A 14,492-nucleotide genomic window follows, 5' to 3' on the forward strand; every position below is an offset into this window, starting at 1 on the left:
CCCGATTGGTTGGTGGTGTGTATTTTCAAAATTCGAACACGTTCACCTGTATTTTATGTTCTGCTTTGAACTAGCCAAAACTCATTCATCAATATTTCGCATCCGATGCCTCAAAATTAATCGCCTTTATTTTTACAATAAGAAATATTCTGTTTGATCTAGACACGGGGCACTTTTTTAATTATTGTTAAAATAGGTAAACAGATATAATAAGTAAATATATGAAACGATTATTTATAGCTGGGGTAAAACTCAGAACTCAAGTTTGGTAAAGTGTCTTCGTTACGTTCGCCATTCGTTCTTATTATTGCGATAATTTCTTACCGCTGCGTTAGATTTATATTTGTATTTACCGGCTTTAACAACAATCTTTTAGATGTGTAAATACGTACGTTTTTTCCCCTTCATTTGAAATTCTCCTTAAATAAGCATGCCAGGAAAACCAATTCTTCTTTGGATAGTTTTATATATAATTCTAATTTATTATTTTTATAATTGGTCCTTTATGCTTTCGTTTAAACATATTGTTCCAGTATTGAATTTAAAACATTGCTTAAAGTGAGTTATCAAACTAAATCTTTGAAGTTTATAGATATCATGTGAAGACAACAAATGCAATGTCACATGACAATGGAATGGAACAAAAACATGTGATTATTGGGCAAAAGTATGTACGCTTTTGCAACGGAGTCGTCAGAAGTTTGCTTGTTTTATTCTTAGCGTTCCTCTTTACTCTGCTGTTGTGGTACCCGCATTCTTCGAGTTTATTCTCCTCTTTATTGTATGTTGTCGTCCCGTTTGAATGAATTTCGTCGAAGCTCGTCTGGACGACGTTGTCGTGGAAAGTCAGCTTGATGAGTTAATATATGTATTAAAACGATAAGCTTCACATATCTAAATCAGGTATGTTATCGTTACCTGTTCTACTCTTATCTCGGGTGTCTATTTCTTCTGCTATTTCGCAGAGGTGTTAAGGCATTTGGATGTTAACGTCTAAAAACAGAGATATTAAAAACTTAAATAATATGTGACGGCCACATTTTTTGACTTGTTATTTTTGACGTTGTTTAGAAGAGTTCTGTTGTTTTATTAACCCGAACGGATCCACACATTTTCGAAGGTACTGCAAGCATCATACAGCTACATTTACTTAGTTTATTCAATACGTGCAACTTTAATATGCATTTTTTTAAATAGTATGTAATAATAAATAATAATTATGATGTTAGGAAAGTTAGAAAAGTAATATATTTTTAGTTACAAAATTTTCGTATTGTCATATTTGGCAGTGCGTCACAGAAGTATTTACTTAAAAGTTGTCGTAACTCTATAAAAGAATTGTATTAAACATTTTAATGTAGTCGTAATAATAAAACAATACCGAGGGAAAATGTAATTCTCTTACCAGCCGTTGCCGAGCTGGATTTTCATAAATATACATCAAATTTACATTACAAATATTGATATATAACAGGTTCATAAGTACATGTAACTTTCTTTGACAACATAGATGTGATCGAGTTTAGAGTGTACATAGCGTTTATGAATTACTTAAAATCTTTTTGCCATTGTTTTTTTTCAGACATAAGTATCGCTTTGTACCTTTTAAATGAGAAAACGTATGATAAGTCTATGCGCGGTATCTATAACGATTTTTCTCCTCAGGCACCTAATAGCAAATATTACATTTCAGAAAGTGAGGGCTAGAGAGTAGTCATGTAACTGAAAAATAGTCTTCGCTCTTTTCGCTAAGTCAGAAACTTGGAACAGAAAAGGTCATCTATTTGAGGACATTTAACATGAAAAAATATGGTAAATATTTCCCTAGAGAGAAGAAATGAACGAAGAAAGACACACAAATGACATAATAAATTTTATTTTGTATTTAAGTAAAACCACTTAATACAACTATGCTTATTAAACTATGCATTGTGCAGCTTATAAAATGCAATCATGTATTCAGCATGTACTCTCCCTGCCAAAGAGCGTTGATAAGTAGAGGCAATGGGGACTTTACTTGCACTGAGTGGGCATGGAAGCGTATCAATGCCAGCTTTAATCGTAGTTACGAAAACGACCCTAATGCTGGCTTTTCTACGTCGGATCTTCAACGTTTCTTTTAATTAATTCGATTTTCGTTGATTATATTTAATTTCCAATCGAATATTTCGATTAAAATGAATAAACTAAACGAATAAATATTTGTTTAGATATTTGTGTATATATTTGTAAATAACACGGTTTGCCAATACACTTGTTTTACACGAATTCTTTCTTTCTGGTCGTACAGTATACTTTTCTGGTCGTACAGTATACTTTTCTGGTCGTATAGTATACTTTTCTGATCGTATATTTTTGACAGCTTCAATGATAAACAATATGCACGTAAGCGAAAGAAAACTTTAAGCTAAAAAATTCAATGCCTTTCTTATTATTGGAGTCAATTCCGTACTCAGCAGTAATATTCTCATATATTTCCTCTTTCTCTGAGGAAACAAATTTTTGCAATAACAGAGCAAGTAAAATTTTACAAGAATAATGCCAGTATTACCTTAATGCTGCTAAATAATTTAAATATATTACGACCAACATATTACCATCATCGTCTTCACCGCAATAAAAAGCAAACGCAATTATTTAAAAAATTATACGAAACGGAGCCCCAAATTTGAAATCTGGTCGCCTTTAACGCGTGTAAGTGACAGTTGCTGAAAAAGAGAGAAGAAATAAAGTAAGAATAGAGAGAATTACACCACTTTTTCTCAACTGCTTACATGAATATAAACATAAAAATTTTGTAGTCTCTCTTGAAGCATGTGAGAGTAAAATTGACTTTGCGGTACACTACTTATGCAGGCCCTAAAAAAATGGTGAGACCGCAAATTTCAATTTCTGAGAGTAAAATTGACTTTGCTGTATATTTCTTATGCAGGCCCTAGAAAATGCTGAGAATATCAAATCAAATTTCTGAGAGTAAAATTGACTTTTCTGTACATTTCTTATTTTATTGCCATCTCTGTGTTTTATACTAAATAAAAAGAAATGAACGAAAAAAATGATTGGCATTACTTTGTCAATTTTTTCAATTTGTCATTATTTGTCTTTTGAACGGTAAAGATGTGTAAATATCCCGGGAGCTTGAGTGAATATATACGTAATTTAACTGAATTCAAAGATTAAATTTCTTCTCGCGAAAGCTTGTGCGTAAATATATATAAAATAGAAATATTAGCGCATAATAAATACTTTTACATATGATTAATTAATTAAGAAATATTTAATATATTTAGTAATAAATAATATATAAATGCAAACGGACCTGATTTTGGATTGAATTGATTTTATTACTCTGATTGCTCTTTCAGGTAGAATGAAAAGAATATTAAAGTTGCGAAAGAAAACAAAACCATTCGTAATGTATTTAAGAGAATCAAAAACGAATTTGCAGACAATTCGCTCAGTCGAAAAGTGACATTTTTTTTTTAGTGTTTTTTTGAATTTTGAACGAAGAAGATGTGCAAGTATCGCGCGTGATCTGGAATAAGGAAAATTCAATATCTATTTAATTTACTAATTCACTAACTCATAAAACATTAATTTTATTAAAATTTGGCTGATAATTATTCACTTGAATTGTTGGATAAACGAAGACGATATTATTAAGATTGCGATGAAAAGAAAAAAAAATAAGAAAACAAATATGAATTGAACTGCAAAAGTGGAAAAAAAGAAACTGAAAATTACAGTTGTAAGTAACTGTAAATTTTTTCTTGTATACACATTAAACTTAGAGAAATGAAAGAAGCGTTTAAAAGATGTTTTTAAGACAATTATTAAAGATTGTGAAAAAAAAGATTTATTAAAAAAAAGAAGCAAAGTATGAAAGCCCAGACATTGAGTTGTGTTTATGTATACAGCAACAAAAATAACAGCAGTATGCAGCAATAAAAGAAACAAAACAAATATATTTCATATACATACACATATGCATATGTATGTATATCCTGTCTGAACAGAACGCAGATTAGAGAAAAAACTATGTGTACAACATAAACAACAATAAGAATAAGAGTTGGTGAGATTCGGACGGGTGGTGCTTGAAAGTTTTATCGCTGCGAACAAACAATTTGTTTAGCCGTTCTGTATAATATAAGTTTCTCAAGGCAATTCTCAGCCGCAAAGTTTTTTTTTATTATTATTATTAATATTTTTTTTCATGAAAGTAAAGAATATTGCGTACATTATTAATATTTTATTATACGCAATAGCGTACATTCGAGTTTGTTGTACGTGTACAAACATCATTAAGTTGCAACTATAAGGATATAGTGTCAGTGTAATAAAGAAGCAGTCAGTATTGGTCGAGCGGTTGTTAAAGCAACAGTAAAAAATCTACATACTTTAGACTTAATAACGCGCGGGGTTGTTTTCTCACAATTTAAGGGCCCAACAACAAAAGGTAGCTTCCGTGTGTGAAGAAACCTCCCCATTTTTCGTTCTGCTCTTCTTGTCATAAACACAATGTCACCAACATTTTTCTTTTGTTGTGTCTTTTAAATTACCGCCTGGAATGCTGTTATATGCTTTTGTTTTTACTTCAGCTGCTGCTGCTGCTGCTATTGCTATTGCTGTTGTTGCTACTGCCTGAATTACGAAAAGGGAGGAAGTTCTAACTTACTTACTCTGCCATTGTAGTTTACTGCTCTCTGCCAATGTGCACCATTTCTTTTATTTTTACAATAATAATAATAATCATCATCATCATCAACATCAACATAACCTTCGCGTACAGCGCCCTGGTTTTATAAGATGAGAATTTTTGGATTAATTACTAAATTTTTTTTCTCTAAGCATTTGACATCAACTGTCAAAAAGTATACGTAAGTATTACTTGAAAGTAATTTCTCATTTTTCTTTCAAAAGCTAATAATTTCGCAGGCATTTTATTTAATCCCCTTCATCTCGCTCCCTCCGTTTTGTTCTTTGTTGCTTAGAGTGACATTCAATTAAGGTAATTATGTATGAACACTTGTGCTTGCGGGATAATAAGAGAAATCTTAATAGCTGCAATTTTAAAATAAAAAAAATAAAAAATATTAATTATCGGCCACGCAATTTTGAAACTTTTATCATACCTTAAAGGGAACAGTCGTCGTCATATTGTCTGCCAACTACTAATGAGTATTAATTCCTTACAAATTTCTTTTGATGAAATCGAATGTACGCTCCTCCTGATTCTGTATGTAATACAGCTTTCTATATCATTGCAGGGACAAAACAAACGTACTAGAGAATAATAGATAAAATAATTGTCTAGATACGGAATCCGTGTTTCTCGACTTCAAAATCTATGTGTTTTCTGCATGCATCATTTCAATTCGTATGCATCGATATATATATATGCGTTGCGTGCACTTCGTTTGCTTTTTTATGTAAAACACTGGGAACATCTCTTCAAGTTTTTGCGCAAGTTCCAAAAATGTTTTCTTCATTCTTTATAGAAAAACATTTTAATGAATTTTCCGCACAATTATTGTATTGTAGAGGAGTTTTCATTTTTCAAACAAATTTTCCCTAAGTACCTAGATTTTTTTTTTGAAATTTTTGTAAGTAGTTTTTTTGCTAATTAACAAAAGGAGAGAAAAAAAAAACGAAAATTTTGCTTCCAGACAATCAGAGGTTTTAATTTTTCCCTTTCTATGTTTATTTTTATATTTTAATTTACATTTTTGATCTTTCTTAAAATAAAGCCGCTAATCAAAGCATTTTCTTCCCCTAGTTGCTGTTTATAGAAATGCTTTTCTTCCTAGCAATAATCAAGCGACTAATGGAATAGATGCATAGACCTTACATTTAAAGAACAGGTTATAAAAAAAATTCTCTTGGGACGTACATGGCTACGCACACATGCACAACGTATATGTAGGATAATGTGTAACTTCTTATTCAACTATAAAATGGAAGAAAATTCATTTCATTGGTTTACCACACAATGAACTTTCAATAAGAAACCAGACCATATGCCTTATGTGTCAGTTGTCAGAAAATTTTACATATTTGGCACATTAAAATCTTTATTAAACTGTATCCAGCGTAAAGCAGAAAGTGCATGATGCACTGCCGCGAAAAATATTGATGCAACACTTTCATACCTATGGCAAAATTTACACACAAAATTTGCCAAGTGTTTGTAAAGAGCGGAAATATTCTTATTATTCGTTTATTCAGTAACTGAAAAAGTCGTAATTATCTTTATATATTTTATGGGTGATTTCGATGTAACTGCACAAAAATGTAAAAAGAATCCCATATTTGTAAATTAAAACAGTAAAAAAGTGATATTCGGTCCTGACCGAATTTTTTATGCCCTTCATGGTTATCCTAAACACGATTACAAAAAAAGTCCGAGAACGCAATTTTCATACTCTATAATGTGGAAGCGTATGGCTCGATTTATCTACTTTCAGAATGAAAGTGGAGAAAGTTATATGAATAAAGTGTGTTACACTTTAAGATTAATAAGCAAGAAACCCAAAAAGCATAGGTATTCATAATGTGGGCGTTGTAGGCCGGTATTTTGAAAAGTTTGGGTAATTTTTAAATTCTTTTGTAAATGTGTAGGCAATGGCTCCATTTTAGCGAACGGAAGCGACCATTGGGCAGACGGACAGATGGACACACAAATGTATGGATATGCTTAGATGCATTCCGATTATGAAACTCTCTAAGAATTTGTGTACTCAAGTTTTCTAACGGATGCCATTAGCCAATCATCATCTACAATAAAACCCCCATAGTATTTTTACTTGCTTAAAAAAAAAAAGCTGATGCCTGCTTATGGTCTACAGTGTAAGCGTAAAAATATTACGCCGTCTAAATATCACATGCTTTGATTTCAAATCCTAAAGTTGATCAGCTCCTAAGATCAGCAAGAAAGGCGTTCTTTCAATTTTTCTATACCCCAAAATACTTGTTTATGCTCCTAGACCACCGGTCTAGTAGTTCAAAGGAATATTTTCATTAACATTGGAGTTTTCGGTAAATGTAAACCATATTTTCGGACAGTAATTTTTGTTGTTTCGTAAAACGTGTGCCAAACTTTCGCGAAAGAAACGAATTTTGTTTGCGATTACAGGCAGCCTGAACCCATATCGCAAATTAATAACTGCCTCAATCGCAGTTCATTTTAATTTCGTTGCTAAAGTATAACATAACGCTGAGTTCTATGAGTTTTCAGCAATAGCAACCACTTACGAAATCATCTGGCGGCAAGTCTGGAAATGATCACATAATTTATTATAATCCAGTTTTTTCATTCAAGAAGTATTGTTGCAATCGCTGAATCGATTTAATTACCATAATATTAATATTCGTTGTAGAAATTTCTCCTTGAATTCTAGGTGAGAACTAATGTATTCCACATTTGTTTCATGTAATGAATTATGTAAATGTAAACATTCAAGTTAAGAAATCTCAAGTGATTATTTATTTAAGAGATATAAAAATCATTAAAATATATTTCCTTAGTGATCGTGCTGGAATTTAATAGATCCGTTCAAATCAGCGCAGCATTAAGTAGAAAATTTAGTTTTTTTTGGCTACAAAGTGAGTTTTTTCTTTTTTTTTGTTGGCTAAGCTTTTGTAAGTTGCGTGCGTAAACAATGTTGGAAATAGAAAAACAAATGGAAATGGAAAATATTTGTTCATTAATATTTTCAAAGTTCGTTTGGAGCAATGGAGAAATTCGATAATTTTAAAACAAGCTTCCTCTAAGGTATGAATTAAAACTCAAACTGTTAGTGTCCCTGGTAGTCTGACTGTGTTGAAAGCTATCGCAAATCTCTCGGTTTCGCACCATTCATAAATTAAGGAATACTATCGCAAGATGCAATTGTAAGATTAAAAGGCTTTAGGTACCTAGTTTAGGTATTGCTTTATTGACAAATGAGTAAGTTGACCAAACGGCAAAGTCCGCTACTTCCGTCCCTCTAATTATGGACAATGTTATGGAAAAGTTGGACCTTCAAAGAAACGAAGAAAAGCTAGAGAGAAAATTACGGTAGCGGATCTGCAGTGTTATCGCTAGAACCATCTCTCTTTATATTGGGAAAATTCAAGTAAAAACTGGTACCCGTCTTGGCCGTATTACAATAACGCATATTCTTTGTGACTGCCTCAATATTTCCTTTATTCGAGAATCGCATTCGGAACATAATCTTATGCGTATTCTGAAATCAACTACAGAACGCAATATCAATGTAATGTATTACTTTATTGGATCCGCCTGAGTGGCCGAGTAGGCAAGAGTCTCGACTAGCAACTCAATAGTCGTGGGTTCAAACCTCAAGTGCGGTAGAGTTTTTAATAAAAACCGAAAGCCCTAGATGCTAGTGCTTTTAAGACTTTAGTCTTAGAATTTATTCTCTGGCTAAATTTATAATAATAATAATAATACTTTATTGGAACCACTCGACCCATTTTATTTAAAGGTATTAGTGCGCCCGTCTTTCGTTACCCTAAACCACACCGCTTAACTACACTTTTTCATGTAACGATTTTTTCAAATAAGGTATTATTTGGGAAGTGGTCCGACCCGATCACCAACCTAGCGTCCAATACCGCTCGTCTTTGATTCAAAAAATGTCAATATACTAAATTTCATCAAAAAATTGCGACCTGTATGTCGAAAGAAACAAGATTGCCAAGCGGACAGACGGACAGACAAGCTCGAATCGGTTCAGAAATTCTGAATAATAATAAAGATGTAAGTTACAAAAGCAAAAAAATTATCACTTATAGACTGACTCGTACATGCATCAGTTTTATTGGGGTTTCATGACAGTTAAATATAAAGAACCAAGAAAATAAAAGAACCAAGTGTGTAATTTGAACTGGCAGACTAAACCATGCTACGCTTTACGAAGTTATTTCGTCCTTATTCTTTTCCCATTGCATATATATGGCAAACTTAGCTTATCTTATATCCCTAAGAAGTGGGCAAGAAAAGCAACTGCTTAATACTAAAGGGCCTGGATGTCGCCTCTCATGAACAATCATTAAAAGGACAACATTCGCACCACACTTTGTTACTTCCCCAAGCATGTAAAGGGGATCAAATTCCCGATCTAAAGTAGGATTATGATGTATGCACGTAAGTGAAAGTTACTTTTGATGTTTGCCACCAGATGATAAGGATGTTTATTGTGATATGTAAAAGAGCCCAACATAAAGTGTATTTGTTTCCAAATTTAATAGTTTCAACTGAACATAGCCATGTCCATCCGGTCGTCCATTCCCCCCACTGTCAGTGGTGTCTGCTTCTACAAATTTTACAACGCCCACAACATCAGATGGAGCTCTATATGCCAGGACCATTAGTACAAAAATGGGCGTAACACGACTCTAATAGATAGAAGAATAAGTGAATGCAAAATTTTGTTCAAATATGTTGTCAAAAAACTAACTTTTATTGAAAGATGAGTGGAGAGCTATGCCGATGAAGCAGTTCATGTGTCCACTATGAACAGAAGTTACTTTTTAACATACATAGGTTCGAGTTTTTATACTCGACCCTTTTTTGTTTTTTTACATTAACGTTTCCGATCTTGATTGCAATTAAAATGATTAAAAGCTCCCTGGGTGTAATCGAAGGGAGGACAAAGACTTCGAGATCATAAAGACAGCAGAACATTGCAATTCTCTATGGGAGATGTGTGAAGCGCAACGAAACCGCCCACTAAACATCAGAAACATGTACGATATATGTATTGTGCGTGTGCGTATTTGTTTTGTATTTATTAGAAAAACCACACATCGGCAGGCACACACACACACGCACACGTTTATCGAAAAAAAAACAGCTGCATAAAAGAAAGAAAAACAATTCAACTGTGCATTTTTGTTGGATTGTTTGTGCAATTTTGCAAATGTTGCTTCTGTGTTTATTGCGGTTTTTTAGTCTTCCTTCGTTACAGTTTTTATATTTTTTCATTTATAGATTTGTTTAATACTTGAGTAAAAATAGGCTTAATATCTAGAGCAGAGTAATCTGTGCGCTGCTGTGATTAGATGGTTCATCTATCCTTTTTTATCGTTTGCTGCCTCTTTCTCTCTCTATTTGTGTGTGTATGTGTATGCGTATGTGTGTGCATATCCCTCTCGCATTCCCCCTTTCTTCCTTTCGTTTCATTTCTCCCGCCAGCCGTGATTATATCGTTCATTCAACTAATCAACCAAACACCGAACCAACCAACAAACCAACCAACCAACCAACCATTTAAACGCGTTCGCAATAATGCGTTGTGTTGTTGCTTTAGCACCCACTTAAAATTAAATTGAGATCGTTGTTGACGTTGTCGTCATCATTGCTGTGGAAATCATGAATGAATTTAATGCTTGTGTATAAGCAAAACAACAACAACAACAGCAACAATAAATTGTGTTAAAAATATGAATAAATCTCATGATATTTTCATTTCTCTTCTTTTTTTTCCATAGATGAACAAAAAAAAAAAAAAAAAATAATAAATAAATAAATAAAGAAAAACAAAACTCGCTTGTCATTAAGTCATTTTTAGATTAGTTTTCAATTCAGTCTGTCAGCTTTTGTTTGTGTGTGTGTTTTGTTTTGATTTTTATCATTTAAATGCTGTTGGCCTTTTATTTTTTTTTTTTGTTTGTGTGCCTGTTCTTTTTTTATATCTTTTTTTTTTTTTTTTTGTATAAATGCGGAGGGTGCGTTTTGTGTTATGAGTAAGGTTCGGTGTAACAATTTTGTTTGTTTTTTTTTTTTAGTTTTTCATTTCCTTTTAATTTAATACTTTTGATTATTGTTGCTTACTTAATACGTTTGCATTTTATTTTCGTGAAGAAAAATTTTGATTTGTTTTCAAAATATTATCGCTCCACCGATATCGAAAGCGTAACCGGGATAAGAAAAGTCCATAGGGCACTTTAATGCAATCAGGGAACCATCATTATCAATCGTGTTTTGTCTTTGTTCGCGTAACTCACAGGTGTCGTTGCGATAGAAACTTGCTAACTTGAAGGCGACATAGCCATCGACCCATTTTTGCAACTCTTCAACTTTGTCACAGAGCAGCTAATCTGTTAAATAGGATTGTTCTGACCTAAACCAGTGCTAATCAGAAGGAGATAGATATGGAGAATGCCGCGGGTTCTCCATGACTAGCTTTTGTTGGAGACGACCGGACTTGTGCGAGTTTCGTTGTTTTCAACTGAAAAATTTCTTGCACGAAATTTACCAAACCTCTTTCTCACACTTTCCTAGCTTACTCTATTTGCATTCCAGGCCAACCGTAGTTTCAGCTGCATTTTTTTGCAGATTCATTCACTTAAGCACATAGAAAAACTCAGTCTCCTAAATGACGTTCGTCCCTTTAAGCTTTGATGCGCACTGGACAACAGCTTCTAGACAATTGAAACTTATACTGTTCAACGCGTCACATGCGTTCTACGAAGCAACAATTTTTAGCGGGCGGAATTCATTTATACGCCTATTAACTAACGTTTTTTTTTGCCAAAGTTGCAGGTACTGCTATCAGTTATTATCAAGCTAAATGTGGGCATCAGTTAATTCGATTTAAGTACAAATTGGTGTTGAGTCAGATCTGGGGTCAACATGAAGCAAAAAAAAAAAAAAAATTTTTTTTTAACGTTTTCACATCTGTAGTGAAAGGGGTGCGGTAGTTATGTTCATCTTGGTCGGTATTTTTTAGACTTTGACCTGGAAACCGATTTAGGTCGTTTCAGCGAAATATCTTATTAACTGTAGACGTACTAGTTTTGGTTTTTTTTAGGATGCGCATTGTGTGTTATATCAAGAGGATAAAGTACAATTCGAACTGCAATCCCTGTAATTCTGCTATTGCGGAAGTCGACTTGTTATTGCGTGCATTGTCTTGACGACGGCAGAGCAGTTTTTCTCTTCTATTTAGGCCCAGTTTTTTGCAATTTTGTCGTACAAACAATGTTGCGTAATATTCGCCATTGATTTTTTATCTCTTTTCAAGACAGCCGCTTGACTATCATACAAATCGTATTCCAAAATGCAAGCGCTGCGACTTTCCCATCTGACTGTTCCGGCTTTAGACAGCCTGTCGCGCGTTTGCACTCCACTTGGCTGATTGTCAATTCAAGGCTGAATTAAAGTGATGAATCAATGCTTTAATTATTGTTAGATATCGCATAAAAAAAAATCTTTTTCTTTTGCTTAGACCGCTTCAAATCGCACTTTAAATTCGCAAGGTTTTGTTGTTTTTGGTGAAAACTGGGCAAATGCGATGTACCTACCTCATACGGAGCTTTCTCATGGATAAATGTTTAGACAAAGTAGTAAATACACTATCGTTTGATACCTTTAGGACGTCAGCTTTCTCAAGCAAGTCCAGTTTACGGTCTGCAAAGACGACTTTGCGCAGTTGTTGGATGTTTTCGATATCGACATCAGTGTTTTAATCTCCCTGTTTAAAATCTCCCTTCTAAATTTCTCTTTTATTTCTGCTCGTTGGAGCAGAGTCCAAATGACATTTGTCACTCGTCATTGCTTTGCTTGAGCGGTATCTGTCGCCATAAAAATGCAATTCTTTATCAACAAAAGCAATCCCGATATTTCCACTATTCTGAAAATCGGAAAAAGTAGCGGCATTAACACGCCCATAATTTGTAAACTGATTATCGGAATGTCATGAAATCTGGACAAGTCTGTTTTGAAGGTTGGTATTATATATATAAAGACTATATCGATGCGTTAATACTGGCGACATATCGCTATGCCATCATACGAGTTTATTGAGTGACATGTTATTCAATTACGTTTATCATCGCGGGGTGCTAAAGTGTTAAAGAATTAAAGAATAAAGTCAATATTTAAAATAAACATTTATTTATAAAACTTTTTCGAAAGAAAGGAAAATAGGTTTTATTTACCACAAACGAGATTGATTTTTTTGCACTTTTCTCTTTTAAACTTTTCACACTAAAACAATAAATGCGTGACACGTCTTTTCTACCTGCACTTACATAGTTGTTTGTTTTGGCTTGTGCTTTTCTTTGTCTTGCTTATGCTACATAACCTCAAACTAAGTGAAACCTAAAAATCGCTTTTGCATATGAGTTTAAATCATTTACATTTTTGCGCAGCATTTCTTTCCTGTTTCGTAAGTGCTTACACATTCATACATACAAATATATGTATATATTGTATGCGCATACGTACGTGTGTATGCATGCGTAATCAATAGTTCTTGTATACATTAGCGAGAATCGTTGATTGCAAAATTGTGTATGCATGTATCCATGTATGTATGTATGTATGTATGTATATGTTCTTATAAAAACTAGGCTAATTATATGTAAACAAATTATCAAAAAAGTTAAAAAAAAATATTAATTCTATGCACACACTTTTAAATTTAAAAAAAAACGAAAACAATATATATGCACACACACACACACACATATATATATATATATATATATAAGATAGACATCTACAGAAAGCTTACCGACAAAATTAATTCATGTCATAGCTAGTATATGATCTTCTATATGCTTCTCTCGCACGTTGGCTATGTATCTAATGCACACATCAAATACCACATTCTTCGAGGTACAAAGTACCTAAAAAGAAATGCTTAATGTGTGTATTTACTCTTTGATCTTTGACAAAAAAAAAAAAAAAAAAAAAAAAAATTATATTTTTTTCGTTTACTTGTTTATGTAGCACTTAAAATGCATTTCCCACTTCAAGTGTCAATGGCACAAACATTCATTTATATTTACACACACAAACACAAACACACACACACACACACAAGCATATGTGCGCAAAGAGACAATATTCTAATGTACAAAGTGCTCTAGTGATAAGTAAATACTTGCGATACCATCGTAAGATATGCAGGTATTTGTCGGCATTACTCTTATGAAATGGCTTTTGTATCTGAAAATCATTTCAAAAAAAAAAAAAAAAACAATTGCAGGCAGGCAGGCAGCAAGTTCATTGTTTCGCCTGCTGGTGGGTTGAGCTGCAGGGATTGAGCTGCAAGCTGTAAGCTGCTTTCTTCATCATCCATTATCATCTAATAGTCCTTTCGAATCGAATTGATTGATAAGCCAGAGTAATGCTCATGCATTTACTTTTGTAATTATTTTACGCTTCTATTGTGAAATTAGCAATTTTAATAGCACTCACCATCACCTGAAAGAGAAGGCATATATATTTGCGGTTGCTTGCAATCGATAGAAATAAGCAAAAATAATATGTTAACAATTTGCGCAGTCTAAAAAATATTGAGCTTAACAAGCAGCGAATGTGCCAGTGCCCCTCTGTATGAGTTTGATTAATGAAATCTTTATGAAAACGTCCTCCTGCTTCGACTGAGAACTCACTGTCTTTTCGACGAGGAGTATGAATACCTCTTCGATCAATATTTTGTTCGCTGCAAATATTATTTTGAATAGATATCATA

At 33.2% G+C, this 14,492-nt stretch overlaps 1 protein-coding gene across 13 annotated transcripts in view; it reads left to right on the forward strand.

The window, feature by feature from the left end:
- Window positions 1-3,185: 3,185 nt before the first annotated feature.
- Window positions 3,186-14,492, forward strand: part of LOC119635568 (AF4/FMR2 family member lilli) — a 113,876-nt gene continuing 102,569 nt past the window's right edge. For 10 of the 13 annotated variants that reach the window (XM_038030427.1, XM_038030429.1, XM_038030430.1 and 7 more), the window contains exon 1: window positions 3,273-4,880. The gene's annotated coding sequence lies outside the window, so the exon portion shown is untranslated. Of the gene's footprint in view, window positions 3,201-3,272; window positions 4,881-14,492 lie in introns of those variants that run through there. The other 3 variants (XM_038030419.1, XM_038030420.1, XM_038030422.1) reach the window with 3 other exon arrangements.

The sequence above is a fragment of the Glossina fuscipes genome, unplaced genomic scaffold, assembly GCF_014805625.2.
Source record: "Glossina fuscipes isolate IAEA_lab_2018 unplaced genomic scaffold, Yale_Gfus_2 27, whole genome shotgun sequence".
NCBI lineage: Eukaryota > Metazoa > Arthropoda > Insecta > Diptera > Glossinidae > Glossina > Glossina fuscipes.